Raw genomic sequence first — 22,399 nt, 5'->3', positions numbered from 1 at the left:
GTAAAACCTTCGAAATTTGGGGTCTGTATTTTCGTACTTTATTGTGCCTTTTTGGTGTTTTTATTAAAGCGTCACTGATAAACCTTTTGTTGAAACGCGCTTCTGGCGTACGAAATTGTGAGCCGGGAGTATTTGTTAAATAAAAGGCAAATTTGCATTGGTATAGAAAGACTTTCCTTTTGATACATAAAACACGTATCAACAATGCTTTATGATGAATAAATATGATACTAAACATAGCCGATATAACTGTAATATTTGCCATTTTACAGTTAATAGTCAATGGCATCGATTATTTAATGCGTTTCCTTCATGTAATATCGACCTGGCCATTTTTATTAAGTTGCTTCGTTTAAAACCTCACCCTCCTTAAGAAGTATATTCCCTGCCGTATTATATTTATTACAATCCGAAAATTAAACCAAAATTCCATTAAAGATTTTAAATCTATTTGTTATTAACACAATAGTATTGTCAAAAAAGTATTTATGATATTGTTTTCTCATGTATACCCACAACAAACATTTATACCAAACATTTTCGTTGCACGAATTAAATCAAAATGCAACAGTTTAAATTTCAACGAGCTGCATGTGGTATTCAAACGCTTCCATTTCAAAATATTTATGAAAGCTAAGTCTTAATTTGTTCTCGTCTTGAATAGGCATAAAATATTTGGAACTGGGCTTCAATCAATCAATAGATGCATTTTAAATCGAGGTAATAATTTCGTTAATTCTTATTTGAAGAAGTCGCGTAGATCGGACTCTGGCATGCTGTTTCTTGTGTCATGGTCGGCGGCGGCGACGTCATTAATTTGTTTTAGTTTGTGTTTATGCTAGTTTAAGATAGAATTATAATATTTGATCTGCAGTTGTATTACAATTTGTACATCTTATTTTCATGGAGATTAAATGGCCCCACTCCCTCAGTAAGGGTCTATTGACGGTAAATTTTACATATTTTTATCAGGTCAGTTTAAAGGGAATCATTAACGATAAGATTGGTATGCAGTGGTATTAAATTTGGCGGTATATCTTATTTCTATGGTGATGATATGCCCATACTCTCATAGTCATGGTTCATTGACTGGAACATTTGTATAGAATACATGTTCTGAGGAAAAGGTAATTCATATTTGCACTCGCTACAAGACAGATAAAAGATTGCGAGCTTCGCTTGTGTCTCTTAAGCTCATACAAATACATTTTAAATAGTCGTTCAATTCACTAATGTTGTATACATTGCTGCTACATGTAGGCATCACATGTGTTGGTTTGATCCCTCTTGAAAGTATGAGAACAATATTGTCAGCTTAAACTGGAATAATATATATGACCAAAACATGGTTTCTATTTTAGCCAAACATTCAAATTAGTGTCTAATTACTATTAGCACAACGAATCATAGATGACACAATGACTTGATAGAAACATGTTATTTTTTTTCATTTTAGAAACTTTATTTTAAACTTTGTTATAACAGATAACATATACATGTCATATATCATCAACATCTCTGTTGTTGGCCTATTTCGGGTGTTAAAGGCAACGTTTCATGAGGAAAGTTCACAAAACTCTTTCCATTTCATATTCTGTAGCGTTTATTTATCAACCTTAACAAAACTTTTTATTTAAAAACAATGGACAAATATCGTCTTTTGGTCTATGGTGACTGGTTGACGCATTGACAATCATACTAAATCTCTTTTAGATCAAATTATTTATTTACATCATAATTATTACCAGGATTGATTTTTTTCTCAACTTACCTTAAATCCAATGGCCCTCCTCTTAGAAGTCGTCACAATATCAACAATATTTAGATTTCAATTTCCGTCGTTTATAAATTATATGTTTTACAATTTCTTTGTTTCATGGAACTACCTTATCTTTGTAGGGGGCACCACTTAAATCTGAAGATAAATATTAGAATATTATTGCAAACATACATATAAAACTAGAGGATGCTTCATACAGAGCGAAGCTTTATGTGGTTTAATTCAATGATTCAATACTTTGACCTGTCGCATGACACCTATAACATTGTAATTGCACTCTTACAACAGTTTGTATCTGAGATATGTACAGTGCAGTTCAACTTTTAAGTAATTGATTTCCTCTGTAGATGGGTCTGCTTTTGCAATAACAATTCGGACATTGCTTGAGGAAGGTGTTTCTATCCTATCTAAATTGAATTAAAGGGTTACCACATATACCTTTTAAGTCTGCTTTATATTTTGACTAACATCTAGAAATTGACAATCAGGACTATTTATGAACAACATGTTATCGACAAAAGTGATCATGTCATCATTCCAATTGCTAATTTATATTCACAACATTCCAGCATTGCATTTATATATCTCACAATTATCACAACTTTCCTTTCATGCTTCATTTGATTAAGGAATGCTGCTTAGAAGGAAGCTATGAAACAAAGGGTTCCTAGTGGTAAAGTTGAAGTCATCCCTTTGAAAGTTTTCCGGTCGCCATCATGAGTTGGTTGTCATTTATAGAACGAATAGGTTTCAATTGTCGAATCCATATTCCCGTATTTTTTTACTTGATTGTGACATCATGGAATGAGATTCACCACCGCATTTGTACTAGCCATGAGCAACATGACGGGTGCAAAGTGTTGATCTACTGATCCTTCCGGAGCACCTAACATCACTCCAAGTTGTTTATATGGTTCGTGCTGCTCAGCCTTTGATTTTTTAAGTAGTGTTTTGTGGATTGTTGGCATAGAGATAAACAGAAATGTCAGATTGCAGCTGCACCCTCTATTTTGGGCTAGCTACACATAAGACACTGCTTTAATAAATCAAAGTATGCTGGAGTTTCTTATTTGAATTTGGAGGTAGATTTTTTCTACAAATTTTCGGCATTCCAATGGGAACGAACTGTGCGGCTCTCCTTACCGACCTCTTCTTATTTTCATATGAGTCGAAGTTCCTTCAGACATTTGTCAAAAACAAGAAGATCAAAGAAGCCAGATCATTTAATTTCACATTCAGATATATTGATGATATTCTCTCCATTAACAATCCATTTTTTTCTTATTTGGTTCCATTAATATACCCTCCAAAATTAGAAATTAAAGAAACAACAGACACAGCTTTCTCTGCCTCATTTTTAGACTTATACCTCGAATTTGACATATTCGGTCATCTCAGTACCAGAATCTATGGCAAACGAGACGATTTTAATTTTCAAATTATCCATTTCCCCCACCTTAGTAGCAATATACCAACTTCACCTGCATATGGGATATACATTTCCCAACTCATTCGGTATTCAAGAGCTTGCAGCTGCTATTCAGACTTTGTAAAACGTCACCGGTGTCTGAGAAGAAAGTTGATGAACCAGTGTTATGTCAAAGAACGTCTCGTCCTTTTTCTAAAGAAAAGTTTATCGGAAGATACCAAGACATTGTTGATAAATATTCCGTATCAATTTCACAAATAATACATGATGGTCTTGAAGTATAGATTCTAGGTACTGACGTTGTTTATCATGTTAATTACGTGTTATAGTGTTCTTTTATTTGTCTTTGTAAATTAATAACCTTTACTGTTTAGTCCATTTTTGGTAATATTCATTTGGCATGGCTCGGTACTTATGCATCCCGCCTATGTGTTGTTGTGCTATGGTCATTTAATGTATTCTTGTCTTTCATTTTGCGTATGTGCTTTGTCTATATGCCATTTTGTTTTTCTATGTTGCCATATTTGTTTATTTTTATAGTGATTAAGATTATAACACAAGGTTGACTGCTATACCCCTATTTTTGACATTTTTACCTATTATGTCTGTTTTGGTTTTTTTCACACATCGTTGTCAATATAATGGAATGTTATGCGACTGTCATACAAGTGAGAGGTTTAGCTAGCTATAAAACCGAGATAAATCTACCATTTTCTACATAAGGAAATGCATGTACCAAGTCAGGAATATGACAGTTTTTTTTCCATTCGTTTGATGTGTTTGAGCTTTTGATTTTGCCATTTGATAACGGACTTTCCGATTTTAATTTAACTTGGAGTTCGGTATTTGGGCGAGGCGAGGCAAAAACGCATTCAAATTTTTTTGTATAGTTGTATTATTGATAATCATCCAACATCTCCTTACTGTTTATTTCTTTTTTAGGGGACTTAGGATTTCATTCTAAAAACAGGGTACATAATATTTTCTGATTGAGACATGGAATGTCCTTTTTCAATGCCTAATACAGCGATAATAGATTAGTAAAATGTTAAATTCACTGAACATGTCAGCTTTGCTGTTATGTGATTGTTTCGAAAAGATTGTAAAAGAGAGGCGGAAAAATTAAAAGGAATAGTCGACTTCATAAGACGGAACCGACAATACCATAGCAAAAAAATAAAAAACGGCACAAAGACAAACAACAGTCTACAGAACACAACAAAGAAAACCAAAGACTGAGCAACACAAACCCACACAAAAACCGAGGATTAACTCAGGTGTTACCCTCAGCAAATTTAAACCGGATATTCGACTTTCGGTCCGCCTTCTGAGCATATTTTATTGAACCTCTGTAGTACCTGCATGAAATGGGACTGAAGATTAATTCAGACTAAAAAATATTTTAGTCGTGTGTGAAACAGTTATCTACATCCTCTTTTTTAGGGGTACAATTTTGTCTTATTTACAATACATAAGTTTTCCTACATTTGATAAATGATCGATAAAACAACTTGATTTGTATCTATGTGAAATAATGGTGATTTGAATTTATAAAACAGAATTTTTAAACAACCACCAACAACATCATTACGTGTGTCACTATAGGAAAATGGACAGTTTAAACTTCCGGAGCACATGAACTCACACTCGGTATTTGAAAGTGATTAAAAAGAGCAAGAAAGGCATTGCAAGTTTGAAATGATCCACCATTTATGCCTAGCGATAAAAAGGGACACTACGTTTTCCTGTTTGTGCAACCGACCGTTAGTATGTCTGTTCTTCAATCCTGCATCAGTTTGAAGTTTGTGTTACAGGTTGTTAAATCCAGAAAACGGCTTTGGACACCACCAGATTGGCAAATCGTTATATCAAATTTTCAGATGACGTCAATAGATTTCCGCCTTCGCATAATATTAAAACAGTGATGGTTTCCAAACTAGGGGTTGAGTGCTGGAGGGACATATTGAAAGATGAAAACAATCAGTAGAATAATACTGCAATAAGAAATTTTTTTTTTAAATTGCAGCTAGTCAGTTTAACATTTTAGCTGGGCATTTATTTTCAGTCGTAAAACGCACACTCGGCAAAAAAGTAAAAGCAAAATTCAAGACAGACTTTCTATGCATTCGATTGTTCAGTTGCTGCTCTTATGGGGAACAAACATGTAGACTGTTTTAGTTTTATACATACAAGCAAAAGATATTCAACATATGATTACTCTTTATTTCAAAACAAAACATCAGAGATCATATCAGCACATATTCATAAGACAGCTCTTCATACATTTAACTGTAGAATTTCTGCAGGCATATGCACATCTTGACATGCAGACAGTTGATGCTCTCTTTTTGCCCCAGGACTTCGAGATTGAAATGCCACCTTCAACATAGTGTTATTGTTAGTTTAAAAAATAAATATCTAATATAAAAATCAGATGTGGTATGATTGTCAATGATTCAACTCTCCACCAGACACCAAATAACATTTTAGTTGATCTTTTTCTTTTTTAGCCATGGCGTTGTCAATTTATTTTTGACTGAGTTTGAATGTCCCTTTTGTATCTTTCGCGTCTCTTTAACAACTATAGGTCTCCGTACGACCTTCAACAATGAGCAAATCCCATTCCTCACAGTCAGCTATAAAAGGCACATAAATGACAAAATAATGTAAAACAATTCAAACGTGATAATTAACGACCTGATTAATGAACAAAACAATGAACTAAAAAGAAATATGATAAACAGCAACAAACAACAACCACTGAACTACAGGCTCCTGACTTGTGACGGGCACATACAGAATGTTGCGGTGTTAAACTAGTTTGTTGTCGCCAAGCCCTCCCCAATCTAGGACAGTGGTGAAACTAAAAAACTAATTCTTTTCTTTAAAACTGGTAATAATTTAGTGTGATTTTTATACCACCGTGAAAGTGTGCATATGGTTATTATTTGCGTATGTTTATTATACGACCGTTTCCGTGTGTTTATTTTACGGCCGTTTCGATGTGTTCATTATACGACTGATTCATTGTGGTTACTTCACGACCTTTTCAGTGTTATCAATATATCTCTTCTCCATATCATTTACAAAAATATCTAGTTTTTACGGCCTGTCCCTCTACTCTAATTTTAGATAAGAAACACTACTTGTATTGTAAATAAAGGCAACAGTAGTTTACCGCTATTCGAAATTCATAAATCGATAGAAAAAACCAAATCCGGGTTACAAACTAAAACTGAAGGAAACACATCAAATATAAAAGGAGAACAACGACACAACAGAAACACAACACTAAAATGCAACACACACAGAAACGAACTATAATATAACAATGGCCATTTTCCTGACTTGGTACAGGACATTTTAAGAAAAAATGGTGGGTTGAACCTGGTTTTGTGGCTAACCAAACCTCCCGCTTTTATGGCAATGTTAAATATAACATTAAAATGACAAGATTACATGACAGGACTACAATTCAAATAAATGGGAGAACATACAGGACAGAGACACACACAAAAAATAGCTATCAAAAGGTACCAGGTTTATAGTTTAATACGCAAGACGCGCGTAAGATTAATAGTAATGAATACAATAATACATGAAATAAAGGAACAAAGTACAAATTTTAGTATTTAAGAAAATTTAACAATATTTTTTTAACATAAAAAAGGAGAGAAAAAAGAGGGTCCATCTCCAAAAATGGTTGTGTATTTAGTGGCAATCTGTTTATCCTACCTCCTGTTCCGCGATGAGATCCCCATCCATGATGAAAATGGCCACCAACACGCCATCCGTTTCTAAACTGAACATGACCGCCTACTTGAATCCCTTGTGAGGAAAAATGAGAAATTAAAACTCTCAAATCGCCGTAAACTCCTCATCACAGAAAAATAACGGAAAATTAATATCATTATTGCTGATTATCTGAACGTAAGAAAAAGAACGCTGTTGTATCCCGAAAATCTTTCTGCTATCGGAAAGCTTAATCTAATGCCAAAACTATCTTGTCTATATCAGAAGCAACAATAAGCATGAGAACAAATCATTACCATTTAGTATTCTGACATAATTATTTTCGTCTAAATGCTTTTAAGAAACTGAACTGAACGAATTGTTATATAGAATAGTATTAAAAATAATTTTATCTCAGAATGCGTAATTCGCCGTTTCAGATTATAATGGATACTGTGTAATATTTCAAAATCGTTATGGTTGGTTAAAATATTCTCAGCAATGGAAATTAAACTAAAGTTGTTTGAGCGTTAAACGATGAAAATATGCATACTCTTATGAATAAATCAAGACTTGTAACTAGACCAATACAAGGTCTGAACATGCGTTGCTGCATCCAATTGATTGAGGGGACATGTATAATGAAGCATAACTGACATTTCCTTTCATTAAAGACAAACACATGCGACGAAAATTATCCTTGTACAATTGGTGTTGTAAAATTTCAAAATATAGAGGAAGTGGATGCATTGCGGATGTAAAATTTGATTACTATTTACAACTGAACATAATTAAGCTGCAGAGGGAAAATAAAATTAGCCCCTTTGTTACGACTCAAATGAAGTTTAACCTTTTTAAGTTTTTCCTTGTACAATGATTGCTGTAAAATTTCAAACCGTCGTTAAGCAGCAAGTGGCTGGACGGTGGATGTAAATATTATTTGCTCGCTAAAAATCAACAGTTTGAAGCTGCAGACCAAATACTAAATCATTCCCTTCAAAAGGAGTCATGAGAAGTTTTACGAAATTTTCCTAGTAAAATGAGTGTTGTAAAATTTCAAAATACCGACAAAGAGGAAATACATGCACGGCTTATATGAAAATTGCTTACTCGCTACAACTCAATGTTATCAAGCTGCAGACCAAATATTAAATCGTTCCCCTAACTAAAAGCCAAGACAAATTAAACGAATATTTTCCTTGTACAATGTGTGTTGTGAAATTTCAAACGATCGGCAAACAAGACGTGGCTGCATGGCGGATATTAAATTGCTCACTCGCTACAACACAACATTATCAAGTTTCAGACCAAATATCAAATTTTTCCCTTTTATAGATGCCCAGAAAAAATTGGCAGAAAAGCTACCCTTGATCATTTGGATGGATTGACGAATGGACGGGTTACCGCGGTTACTAAACCTGCTTTAGCCTTCGGCGACGCAGGTAAAAATAATTGCCGCAGCCATGTACAGGATAGAAATGACACATAAAATTACCATAATTTACATACAACATCAAACGTTATTTTCGCGATTACGAATAAAAAGTGTATTCTTTTTATTTCCGCCCGTCACCTAAGATCTAACAAGATACACCAAAGTATGAACTATTATTTTATTAACTTTCTTGTTCTTAAGGGGACCTAACCATATAGGGCTACATTAGATAACTAATCCTAAAAGTAACCTTTACTTATACCTAACCAAAGTCTCTAATCCCAATCCCCATCTAAAATAAAAACTCACTTAACCCTTACTCTAACCCATATCCTACACCAAACCCTAGCCCTGAAGGACAGGGTCACTAAATAGAAATGAAGGTCATTTTATAAGAATGGTAGCTCTTTCCTATGGAACTCATATCACTGAAACCGTTATCATATATTTCTATAAATCGGCAGAAAGTATAAAAATTCAACAATAATTACTGTACAAGTGCAAATAGTTTTTAACACGTAACATTAAATAGTTCTAGAGCTGTAAGACATCTCATCTGAAGTGTCAACTTACTGTGCCTTTTGACTAGATCATTTGTTTCTTCGTCGACGTTGTCAAGGCTCTGTGCGTAAACACAAGCAACCAATACAAGAAATAACAATGGAATTATCGACATGATTAGTTTCCTTAAAATAATAAAAACATTTATAAAATTCATAATTTTTCACGTGACTTTGCTTGTTGGTTATGTAACCTTGTAGTACTGCTAAACTTCTGTTTTGAAACATTTGAGAATAACCTACTTTATAAGATTTTAATGTTAAAATATTCAAATTAATACCTTCATTCATGGATAAGACATTGTATGTATTACATATGTTGGAGAAATCACTGTGGATAATTGCTGCATATTTTGTTTTGTATACCAACTCCACATTCCTTTTTTATATTTTTATTCTGATAAATATTTGTCAATATAATCCAAAACAGTTATTCGAAAGAAATAAATAGTACAGATATAAGTAATAAAAGAAAATAAAGTATATAATTGTTTTACAAATATAATTTTAAAGATTCAATCAGGAGAATACACCTATAAGTATAAAGGTACACACTTCCGTTAATTCTTATAATTTTCCTTAAAACTTCTTTAAATTCAAGTATATTTTGGGTTTATTCATAAAAGTAATCTACTGTTTATCAACCTATTTCTTTTTGAGTGTTTTTACAAAGAACAGTTCGGGGAGAATGTTAACATTGTCAAAATCGAAGAGACATTTTTAAAATGTTTTCAGTATGTTATATATCTTAATTAATATTAGAATCCAATTAAATACTTTTTTTAGAATTTGACCCTGTGATACGACATACAGTGGATGTTGACTATACATATTTTACGCAAAAATATTTAATTATAGTTTATGTAATACTTACAGCTTACAGTTCGGTGATGTCTTTCTCAAGTGAACACTTAACTGTTATGCAGCGACATTTATATAGAAATGTGCATTGTTGTTCTAGGTAGCAAAAACACATGCTGTATCTGGAATCAGCCAAGGTTATTGTTTATTCCAAGAGGTATCAATTTCAAAATCATAATAATATATCATCGCCGATCAATTATATCGGTGCATATTTCAATTATTGTATGTTGCCCTGTAACAAAAGCTCGATGAGTTTTAAGTGTATAGGAAAAACTTGAATGTTTGGCAGTTAGTAATGTATCAAGACAGGTATTGATTAAATCGTGCTTACAAAATGCATAACATTCATTTTTATACACAATTTGGTGGAATTTGTAATGTGAATTTGTGTGTGAATGACTTTTGTTTTTATTTGTAATACGTTGTGAGTTAGAACCGCGCTCAAAGTAGGGTACATTTGACTCGAATAAATATTGTCTTGAATAGTCATTTTTCCTGTGTAAGGCCGTTGGTTCTCTCCGGGTACATCGGCTTCTTTCAGCAAAAAAAACTTGTCCCAGTGATAAAGTCTAGAGTGCTAAAGTGGCGTTGAACACTGTCAATCAATCATGTAGTACTTTAAGCCTTAATTAAATTCACATCTAGTTCTTGAACATGTTTAATGGTGTTCGACATGTTCGAAGACCATTACACATATTGAAAGATGTTCAACATGTACAAAGAGCAAACAACTAATTAAAAGATGTTTTATCTCGCTGGTTTGTTCAATGCTCACTTTGATTCTTATTCATAATACAAAATTAAGGGGAACTAGGGCTGATTGGTTGGGCATTTTGACAAAACAAATTCTCGTCAATGGTTAATGTCGAAAATCTGAATACATGTATTTCATAGTTTAACAATAACAACAACTCTAAATTAACACCACAGAGGGTTTCGAGTTATTGTCAGTTTATTATTATACCATGAACCAATAATCAGTGTTATACATGTAATTCAATTATCAATAGTATCTGGTGTATATATTCGATTGATAATTAAATATAATACCGTAAGAGAAAATAACAGTTCTTCGAATATATTTTGCTTCGATTTCAGGAAATCATGTTTTATAGATAAAGCACAGGTGTCACTTCAATCGATTCTTTGAATTAACAAATGTCATAGAATGGATCATGTTTTGTAACAGCTGGACAAAATCAGAATGGATTGGCCATCACGAAAATTATTTTGAAAAAATCATATAATAAAGAGACTCAATCATGTTAGATAAACAAAACGACTTATGTTTCAAACTAATTGTAATACATCCTCACTCGGCCCAGTGAAAGGATGAGTGGTGTGTCCGTTCGTTCAAATTAACATGTTATTCAAACTGCACGATCGTTGTAAAGAAGTGACTGAAACTTTTACCATAAATCTTCTATTACCTTAAAATGTACACTTTTATTTATTTTTTTTATTTTGATTATTGTTTATCTTATCAAATATGAACTGCTTTACATGTATCTATGTACTTTGGCGTCTATACATATGAGCCATGTATATATGTGTGAGAATTATCTTATTTGTTCAAATTTCATTTTTTTTTTTTTTCATTTTGTATTAGTGTTTCTTTTTTTTTCAATTTGTTTTGGATTGGTTTTTTTATTTTCGGGTTACTTGGGGTTTTTTTTGTGTTCTTGACTGAAATTGTTTGTTGTACATGTATTTATGGCAGTTATTTTTCTATTTGAATACTTTGAAAGTTTTCCCTATGTTGTTACACACAATGTACTTTTCCAGGTTGAAAAAAATACGAATCATAACTTTCTTAACACAACGTACTCTTCTTTCATTTTCTGGGAATTGACATTCAGTCGCAAACTTTTGCTTTTTTCTTTGTTTCAGCGTTTGTCTGTCCTTATAAAACTTGTTTTCTCGAAGTCCAATTCATCTATAAAATGGTGTAGGACACGCCTATTTTAGTTGTAGAAATTCATTTGGAGGAGGACTTCCAAGAAATGTAACCAACTCTATACTCTCATTTGACAGTAAATAGGTAATGATTGATAGATGATTCCAAAAGGGCAGTTATCCGGCTAAAAATGAACTAGTAGTTCAAATGTGTGCTTCATATTTTGTTTTACATCTAGAAATTGACAACGAGGGTAATTTGATCAAAATAAAATGACATAAGAGATCATTTTATCTTTCAAATTGCAAACTTTCCACTTCTATGTAACATTTCAGGAGTGCAGGCATATGGCGTATATATCTCACAGTTATCAAGCATTTCATGCTTTCATTGATAGAGGGATGCTGCTTACACAGATGCTATGAAATCAAGGGTTTCCAGTGGTAAAGTTGAAGTCAATTTTCGATTTTTTTCCGGACACCATGATGGGTTGACCGTTATGGAATATCTGTGACATAAGATATGTTCCAATTGTCGTATCCATATTCACATGTTTCTTTACTCGATTGTGACATCATCTAATGAGACTCAACATGAGAAAAACGATGGATGCGACATGTTGAGCAATATTTACTTACCCTACTAGAGCACCTGACATATTCGCAGTTTTTTTATGAGGTTCGTGTTGCTTAGCCTGTGTCTTGTTATGTAGCGTTTAGTAGGCTGTTAGCAGAGGGATACACAGAAAGGACAGATGATAGCTGCACCCACGTTTTGGGCTAGCTAAACGGAGGAAACTTCCTTAATAAAATGTTTATGCAGCCGATGGAAATAACAGTGTGACACCGGTATATAGCTAGCCCCTGCCATCTAGTCGATGCAAGGCAAAAAAGCCTTGAAAAATGGTGAATAGTTGTTTTATTGACATTAATTCAACATCTCCTTTTTTATATTTATTGTACAGGACTTCTTACATAGGTTCCATTTTTTATATTATAACGTAAATTATTCTGATAATTTTTATTATTTTTATTGATGAACACAAACACAACAGGTCGATGTGTGTATATAGGGAGGTGTGTATTAAGCAGGAAACGTGTCTGCTTGTTGAGACAAGGAATGTCTTCTTTCAAAACCTCATACAGCGAAAATAGTAAAATGTTGTATTAATTGAACACATCATCTTTGCTGATATGTGATTGCTTTCAAAGAGATTGTAAAAGAAAGTTGGAAGAATAAAAAGAACAGTCAAACTCATAAGTCGAAAAGAAACTGATAATGCCATAGCAAATAAACGAAAAGAAGATTGAGCAACACAAACCCCACAAACGAGGATGATCTCAGGTGCTCCTGTAAGTAAATTTAAATCGGTTATTCGACTTTCGATTCACATTCTAAGTATATTTTATTGAAACGTTACCTGCATAAAATGGGACTTAAAATTTATTTAGACTACACAATATTTTAGTCGTGTGATTTGTTCTCTAAATCCTCTCTTTGGGTGCAATTTTGTCTTATTTACATCTGAATTTTTTCCTACATTTGACAACTGATTGATGAAACTAATTGATTTGTATCAATGTGAAATGATAGTTTTAAGGTCTATAGAATATAATTGAAAAAGCAACACGAACAACAGCAAAACGAGTGTCAATATATAGGAAAATGGAAAATTTCAACTTCCAGAGCCAAAAAACTCACACTCGTATTTTGAGAGTGTTCAAAAAAAGAATTTAAAGCATAGATAGTGTAAAATACATTATATTGTTTTCTGATCTACAATTTCAATGATTACGTGAACTGTTCAAAAACAATGTGACAACATTTCGAAAGTTAAGTTTGTTTTTAAAGTTGTTATGTTGTTAGAAAATGCAATATTTTGTTTTCATTAAAAAAAACTTTGATGAGTTGCATTTTGAATTGGCAATTGTGGTGTATCCAGTTTAAGCCTTTTTTGAAAATCCTGCGTGTCACTTTATGTGTTGCTACCAGATTTTTTTCATTGCTAAAATTGCTATTACTCTGCCGATACCTGAATACTTATAGTATCTTATCATCAGCTTTTACTCTTTAGGACAAAATTTGAAAACAATTTACCTTATGTTGGGCATCCCAGCTGGCTCGAGAGATGTTTTTCCTCTGTATGTATCCATTCCCAAATGCTTTTTTTTTATGATATTACCTTATTTCATTCAGTTATCTATTTTTCATCAAAGTAAAATAATATTTTCATTGTTATAAGTATATATTTTACAGGACGCAGAATTTTCTTTACATTTTTGTTTATTGCAGCCCGCCTTACTCATATACTAGTATATCCCTGACACTTTTTCTCGTCTAAAGATGATTGCAATCAAACTGACAAATTGGCTCATTGGTGTTTGCCGATTTTTTTTTTTTAAATGGTTGGTCAACTAAAAGGAGTATGGCTACGAAGTGTCGATATTGGCCCTGTGAGGTGACAAAAAATAAAAGAGAAATAAGGTGGATCCTTTATAGCTTAAACATATAACGTGAGGGTACCTAAATTACACCTATTTTAACAGTTTTTTCACCTACGTTTATTTATGACCCGGGCAAAAGTTTCCATTCTGTGTTTATTTTGTAGATGTATCCTAAATTACTATATGGTTTCACCAATTTAATTTTAAATCCATATTGAATCATAGAAAAATGGGGTTGAACCGACCTCCAAACGATCCATGACTCTATAATAAGGAGTATCCAAATTGCACCAATGCTTAAATTCACATACGTTAAAATCGAATAACTGATGTTTGTTTTATTTCTCCAAATATCCAGAACAATTTGACAATAGTCCATGCTTACTATTCATTTTTTAAGAAATGGATTTCTGTAACATATTTTAATTGATCATTTTTGTGGACGTCGCATATCGACGTTTTCGTAGATTTTACTTTTTCCGGTAAGCACTTCGTCTGTTTATATATACTGTGAACGTTTTGTGAATATTTAGATATATTTAGCTATGTTGAAAGACGTACATAATATCGGTGCAATTTGGGTACTGTTATACGTATAACGTTATTTGCTATTATAGTATAAAATCAAATTTTTGTGACGTCATTAATGTGACGTAATATCCGGATTCAAACCGGAACGCTCAAAATGTTCAAATTCTGAAAGAATTTCACACTTCATGGTTAAATTTCGCATTGGCCACATGCCTCGACCAAAGTAATTTTACTCTTATTCTGATTGTTTGATACTTTGACTCAGTTTGCAACAATATTAAGCGTGGTCGCGGTCTGTGACCACATCGAAAATTTAACTTTTTCTAACAAGCAAATCCTGATTCAATGAATTTTGAATGTTTTTACACTAGTAATTTTTGGGGCCCTTTATAGCTTGCTGTTCGGTGTGAGCCAAGGCTCCGTGTTGAAGACCCTACTTTGACCTATAATGGTTTACTTTTATTAATTTTGACTTGGATGGAGAGTTGTCTCATTGGCACTCATACCACATCTTCTTATATCTATCAACGCAACATTTCCGAGGTATGATAGATTATGTGATGAAATAACTGTACCAAGAACTTGCTATAAATAGAAATAAATTCTATAGTTATTTTTTTTTTACTTTTAACAAACATAAAAGAAGAAAATTGAATAACATGTCTTTATTTTTAGCGAAACTACGTTAACTGCCGACCCAGCGAAGTTTTTAAACACGAATAGATACGTCCCCAAAACTGTTTTTATTAGAAAACAAGACAAATTGGTGGAAATGAATATTTGTGAATTTGCAAATTATTTTTAAGTTCATTCCCACGTTATGTTGTCATGTTGGCACGGTAGTATTTGCTTCCCACGTTTTAGATTGCTCCTTTGTGTACCCTACTTAGGTGAACATTGTGATTGGACATTGAAATGGATTATCAACCAGAAACATTTTTTTTCAAGTATCTTAACCACTAATGAGTATAAAAAATACCTATTTTTAAATCCAACTATAGAAATAAATTTTTGACAATTTTTTTGAAATAATGCATTTACTGCGGCCAAATATGATGTAAATGACTGGTTCCCTTAGACTGGTGACAATAGCTAAAAAAGTAAACGGTCATGATGATGTTTCTCATTTATTTCTGAATATCTGAATGAAAGTACTTCAATTTACAGTAGGTTTTGGGTCTTGGGGAGTGTTAGAAAGTAATGAAATTTTTTTATATGTTACTATTGTCGCCTATGGCAGGGAAATACTACCGTGTCACCTAATAATTAGACCGGTCTGTGCTATGCAAACAAAAATAGGACAGCTTTAAATTGAGCCGTAGTTTTTTCCGTAAAATTCTACATCCAGCAGATCGATATGAGTGTCAACACTAAAATTTATTAATAATACCAAATTCCTTTTAGATACACATATTTTGTTTTATAAAGATGATATCGTTTATAAAGACGATATCGTTTATAAAGACGATATCGTCGAAATGTAACCTCCGTGGAATGTAATCTCATGTTGACGCTTTGATGATGTGTTTTCTTTCACGTTCACATTTTCTATCAAGTATGGCATGCCAAGTTAACATTTTAAATAATTACTACAGATGCATTGAAAATTGTAGGATATAAGAAGTAACCACGTGAGAATTTTGATATCATATTGAACAGTGGTTAAATTCGCTTGTCAATATTTTTTTAATTAAAATAAAGATTACGACGCCATGAAAAGGCATGGTGTATACTGTTCGTGACATTCAACCAGAACAAATATTTGTTTGCAATGAAAACTGAAATAAAGATGAAACAAAACTATCCGACACAATGATAAAGCTTGGGTATCTTCAAATAAATATCTGATATTCACGCGGGATAGCGTGCATAATTTGTCGGAATGCATTTTTTATTTGGTCCTTTTTTGGTGGTCTCTTTTAAATTTGGATGAGACTATGCTACAAGAGACCAACAAAAAATGGCTGCTTACTATGAATGAAATATCTATGAGATATCTTTATATTTTTGATTTATTTCGGTCATTGTTGTGGTCCGAGGATCGTGTTTTATCTATAGTAATCTGTTTTTGTATTATGTTATTGCTGTTTTTCTTTTTGTCGCCTCTATATGTTCATGGTGTTGTATAATTTTATTGATCTTATGATTCTTTAATTTTAATATTTACTTTTGAAAAATACTACGAAAATGTGCATTGTCAACATAAAAGAATCAAATAATTATTCCACATATAGTTTAATAAGATCAGTGTCACAATATTTGAGATACATATAATCGTTTAAAAACATTTATGAGTCTAAGTGAAAATAAGAATTTGTAAAAAGGAATAAAAATAAAAAGTATTGAGGATCCATTTGTAGCAATGAAATCATATCAAAACATGTAGTTGAAATTCCTTCTAAAATCAGTTTAATGCTACATGTATGCATAAGCATAAAGTCTCAGTTTTTTAAACTATGCTGTTAAAAAATGAATGATCAAAATCTCATAGCTTTTAGATTTGATAAAACGTTGTACAGTCTAAAAAATCAAATACATAGCTTCAAAATCAAAAATGTTATAAATAAATTTGCTTTTGAAATAATAGTCAGTTTTGAATTGCATATCTGTAAACAAAATCGTTTTTATGAGTGCACGTCTAGTTCTAGTGTCTGATGACTTTTGTACAATTGTAATGAATTATATGATTATTGAAGTACATGTAATGCTATGCACTGTCTATACACATTGTTTATCTTTATCTGTGTTTTCATCTTTTACTTCTTTAGTAGAAAATAAAATTTTCTGTGTTTAAGTGAATCACGGGTTTTCTTTCCATATACAAATAAGATGATGTGGTGTAATCAACTATCATCGTACATTTTTTACGACAGTACTTCGCTCACCATGATATTTTACAGCTTTCAATCTAAATTCCGTCTTCCCAGTAGAAGACATTCATTGCTTATGTTTTAAAATCCTTTAGGACTTTTAATTTAATCTATGCTATAGATTTATGTTTGTTAACATGGTCTCTGCAATTTCTATTTCGTGAATATCAATGCAGAAAACGAGTATTCGGGCCACTGATACAAAATTTAATTGAAGAGCTTATGTGCAGCTTAAACCTCAATATTAGTAAGCTTCTTTTAATATAGTTAAAAAACACGATACTAGTATATGGACAAGATTCAAGAAATATGTTTGTAAATTCTTGTGGTAAAATGAATATAAAGTTACGAGAACGTTAATGAACAAAATGTTAACGTTACGCGCAAATGGCTAAGATACAAATGTACCTTTGTCTTTTCTGACGCTCTGGAAAATTATACAAACACAGTTACAAGTCTAATGATTATCATTTTATGAAATACACTAGTTAGTGATCCTTCTGTAGTAATTTCGTCAATTTCGTAGACAGGGCCGTTTTTAACCATTTATGGCCCTACTCCTTTGGTGAAGTTTGACTAAAGGAAAATTATTTCGATAGGATTTTTTTCTTATCTTTATAAATGCCGAATTACATGTTGAACTTTAGAATATCGATCCACCTGTTTTTGCTTAGCATTAAACACGGACTGACTTCAGTTGATACAGGAAGATAATATAAAAAAAAATAAAGTTTCAACACCCTTTGGCATAGTTGATCATAGATAAATTTAGCCCATCTTTTTAAAGGCAAATAAGCACTTTGGAAACCACCAGATTGGCAAAGCGTCATATTGAATTTACTGAATGTTCAGTTGCTGCTATTAAGGTGAACAAACATTAGGGCTGGTTTGTTATTTATATACATACAGGCAATAAATATTCAAGATTCAGTAATTCTTTATTTCACAACAAAACATTAGAGAACATATCAGCACATATTCATAAGACAGCTCTTCATACATCTAACTGTAGAATTTCTGCAGGCATATGCACATCTTGACATGCAGACAGTTGATGCTCTCTTTTTGCCCCAGGACTTAGAGATTGAAATGCCACCTTCAACATAGGGTAATTGTTAGTTTAAAAAATACGTATATAAGCTCTCTCTTTTCTTTAAACTGGTGATAATTTTATTATAGGACTGTTTCAGTCTGCACGTGGTTATTATGTAACCATTTTAGTGTGTTAATTATTCGACTATTTCAGTGTGTTTAGAATAAGACCATTTAAGTATGGTTATTCAACGACCATTTCAGTGTGATCATTATAAAACCGTTTCGATTTGTTTATTTTACGACCGATTCAGTGTGTTTGTAATACAAGACAGCTTCAACTTTTATTATCAAAAGCGTAGTGTCGTTGTTTTTGATGTGGTTCGTATTGGTTAATCGTTTGTTTTCTGTGTGTAGTTTTGTAAAATGTTGTCGCATTTTCGTCGTTTTTCTTTTAGCATTCGACTAATGATTTTTATTGTCCGTTTGTATCTTCTCGTATTTCATTCGTCTACAATGAAGTGAAATGAAAACAAAACGGAAATCGTATACAAAAAAATACAAGATCTAAAACACGGAACATGGGATTCTTAACAGTCGTTTTTTTCTTTCTCGGAAAACAAGATTGCGACATTATTGATCCTCTCAAAAGACTAATTAGGAAGAAAGAAAAGTAAATGGACGAATTCAAATGAGATATAAATCTCATTCAATAAAACAGAAAAGTCTTCAATGATAATTTAAGCAAAAGCGTTTGTGGCGAGGACTCACAAATTATTTTCCAGTGTTTTTCTTTTATTCTTAACTTCTTTATTCTAATTTTCTTTCTTTTATTTTTTGCTGTCTCAGATTTTTTATTACAATTACTTTAATACTGGAACTTATTTTCTCAAACAAGTGTTATAGTTTTAGTCCATATAATGATCTTACCACAAATCTTTCTTATAAGGGCAGTTTCTTCACGCTTTCTTTAGTTACAGTTATTGTACGATTGTACGAGAATAAAACCAAGAACACATGAAATAAAGAAAAAAAGTTGAAATATCAAAGGGACACTTACAAAACGTCTTAACTTAAATAAAGATAAGAAATAATAAGGCCAATACCCCAAAGCGCCTGTTGTTTTTAGCTGAAAAATGTTTATCTTACCTCCTGTTCCACGGTGTGCTCCCCATCCATGATGAAAATGGCCACCAATACGCCATCCGTTTCTAGACTGATAATGACCGCTAACTTGAATCCCTTGTGAGGAAAAAATAAGAAATTATAAAAACTCTTAAATCGCCGTAAACTCCTCATCACAGGAAAAAAATGGAAGTTAATATCATAATTGCTGGTTATCTGAACGTTTGCAAAATGAACGCTGTTTTATTAAGATGTTACTTTCTGCTTTCTGAAAGCTCAATTTAATCACTGTTAATGTCCAAACCGGATGTATCTTGTCTATAGGAGAAGCAACATTAAGTATGAAGACAAACCAATACCATTTAGAATTGTTACTTTTTTCAATCTAAATGCTATTAAACCGACTTAAACTTAACGAATCGTTATATAAAATAGCATTGAAAGTTTATTATCTCATGACATATCAGTATGTGTAGTTCGCCGTTTAAGAATCTAAAGCGGTGTAATGTTTCCGAATCGTTTTGATTGGTTAAAGTGTTCCCATCAATAGAAAGTCAGACAGTGGTGTGACGTTATTAACTTTAAGGGTACGACCAATGAATCTATCCATACCCATAGGTTTCTGAAACGTAGAATTGTGGTTTTTGTTTGTCACTTGGTATCTATTTAAGCTAGATATAGTGTCTATTTTTCTTAGTTGTTCTTGCAAACTAGGTTTCACGTGCCCCATATAAGTTAAACCAATCATAGACAACAGGAACTTGCTATATTTCCGTCTGTTGATGTTGGTCTGTTTGTTTGAATTTAAAATAAATATCATTATATAAGGAGTAGTCTGTTGTACGTTAGAGATAAACATGAAAATACGCATTCACTACCGCAAGAATCAAGTCTTGTAAAAAAAAAAGCAACCACATGTACAGTATCGTAATGACACTTAAATTACTTCAATTTACACACGACATCAAACATAATTTTGGCGATTAAGAATAAAAAGTGTATTCCTAGTTTTTTTAGTTTTATATGTAGTTTCGTTTGTAAACAGAGATACGTCAATGTAAAAACTATTTTTAATTAACCCTCATGTGCTTAAGAATACCCAATTCTAAAGGGCTATACTAAATTACTCTTATCCTAAAATTAACCTATACCTGACATTGTACTTCACCCTTACCCGTATCGAAAACAAACACACAACTTACCCAAAATCTACATTTAAACTGAACCCTAACCCAGGGGTACAGGGTCCCGTAAAGTAAATGAAGGCCATTTTATTACAGTGACAACTGTTTTCCATGGAATTCAAATCATTTGAGTCGAAATAATATATTTGTATAAATAGCATGAATAGTGAAAACGTATATGAGTTTAACAATAATTACTGTAACTCTGCAAAGAGCTTCACAAGTAATGTTTGATATTTCGAAAGCGATATATCTGATCTGTAGCTTCAACTTACTGTGCCTTTTGACCAGATCATTTGTTTCATCGTCTACGTTGTCAGGACTCTGTGCGTAGACACAAGCAATCAAAACAAGACATAACAATGGAAAAATCGACATGTTAAGCTTCCTGAAAAAAAATATTTGTAAGGTTCATAATTTTTAATTTTGTACTTGGCTTTCCATATAAGTATAAGATGATGAGGGATTGTCAATAAGACAACTATCCATCAGAGTTCAATTTAAAAAGCCCGTAATGAACAATGTAAAACAATTCAAACGAGAAAACTAACGGCATGATTAACAACAAAAGTATTTCCGAAAAACAAATATATCAGACATCCACCAACGACAACTACTGAACTACATCCTCTCGACTTGAGACATGCACATACAGCCGTAATTAAAATTTCATTACATAATGTTAAAATTTATCCCCAAGATCTTGTATATTACTTTGTTCACATATTCTTCTTTCTCTCTGAAAGTTTTTGATGCAAAAGTAGTGTGTTGATGTGCGAAAATATACCTGCTAATGTTGTGTGCAAAGAACGGTTCAGGGTAAATGTTAACATTGTCAAAATCGGAAAGAAGTTGTTGTTAGTATATTATTTATCTTTAAGTTAATAGATATTCAAGTTTAATTATGTGTCAACTACTTTTTTAAATTAAACCCTGTTAGTAAAACACATACAAGAGAAATTGACGCAAATATTTTTAAATGTACTTTATGTAATACTTACAGTGACTTTCAGTTAGCTGATATCAAACTTAATGAACACTGAACTGATATGAAGCGTAAATGCATTTTATATAGCAATGTGCATTACTGTTCTAGGTAGGGAAAACACGTTTTGTATCTGGAATCAGCCAAGGTTATTGTCCATTCCAAAAGGTATCAATTTCAAATTCATAATATTATGTCAGCGTCGATCAATTATATAGGTGCACATTTCAATTAATTTATATTATCCTGTAACATATGCTCGGAAAGTTTTAAATGTATAAACAAAACTTGAATATTTGGCAATTAGTCTTGTATGGAGGCAGGAATTGATAAAATCGAGCTAACAAAATGCATTGAATTATTTTTTGTATACAATTTGGTGGAATCTGAAATTTGAATTTGTGTGTGAATGACTTTTGTTTTTGTAGTGTGTTGTGAGTTGGAACCCCGCTCAAAGCAAGTTGCAATTTACTCCAATCTATATTGACTTGAATAGTTCGTTTAAATGTGGAAGATCGTTGGTTTTCTCTG

General features: G+C 32.3%; 2 long non-coding RNA genes across 2 annotated transcripts; both read right to left on the bottom strand.

Moving 5' to 3' along the window:
- Nucleotides 1-5,411: 5,411 nt before the first annotated feature.
- On the bottom strand, nt 5,412-9,911 carry LOC127718023 (uncharacterized). Its single transcript, XR_007989532.1, has 4 exons — nt 9,811-9,911; nt 8,950-9,062; nt 6,945-7,037; nt 5,412-5,588 (listed from the first exon to the last, which is right to left on the bottom strand). It is a non-coding gene; the product is annotated as an uncharacterized LOC127718023 (long non-coding RNA).
- Nucleotides 9,912-18,461: 8,550 nt separating this feature from the next.
- LOC127718021 (uncharacterized) lies at nt 18,462-21,995 on the bottom strand. The gene is made up of 4 exons (XR_007989531.1): nt 21,885-21,995; nt 21,159-21,271; nt 19,724-19,816; nt 18,462-18,638 (listed from the first exon to the last, which is right to left on the bottom strand). It is a non-coding gene; the product is annotated as an uncharacterized LOC127718021 (long non-coding RNA).
- Between the last annotated feature and the right edge of the window lie 404 nt (nt 21,996-22,399).

This window comes from Mytilus californianus, unplaced genomic scaffold (genome assembly GCF_021869535.1).
Source record: "Mytilus californianus isolate M0D057914Y unplaced genomic scaffold, xbMytCali1.0.p SCAF_10, whole genome shotgun sequence".
Classification (NCBI taxonomy): Eukaryota; Metazoa; Mollusca; class Bivalvia; order Mytilida; family Mytilidae; genus Mytilus; species Mytilus californianus.
Note: the sequence above shows the minus strand (reverse complement) of the source record. Positions and strands in the feature narration are given on the sequence as shown.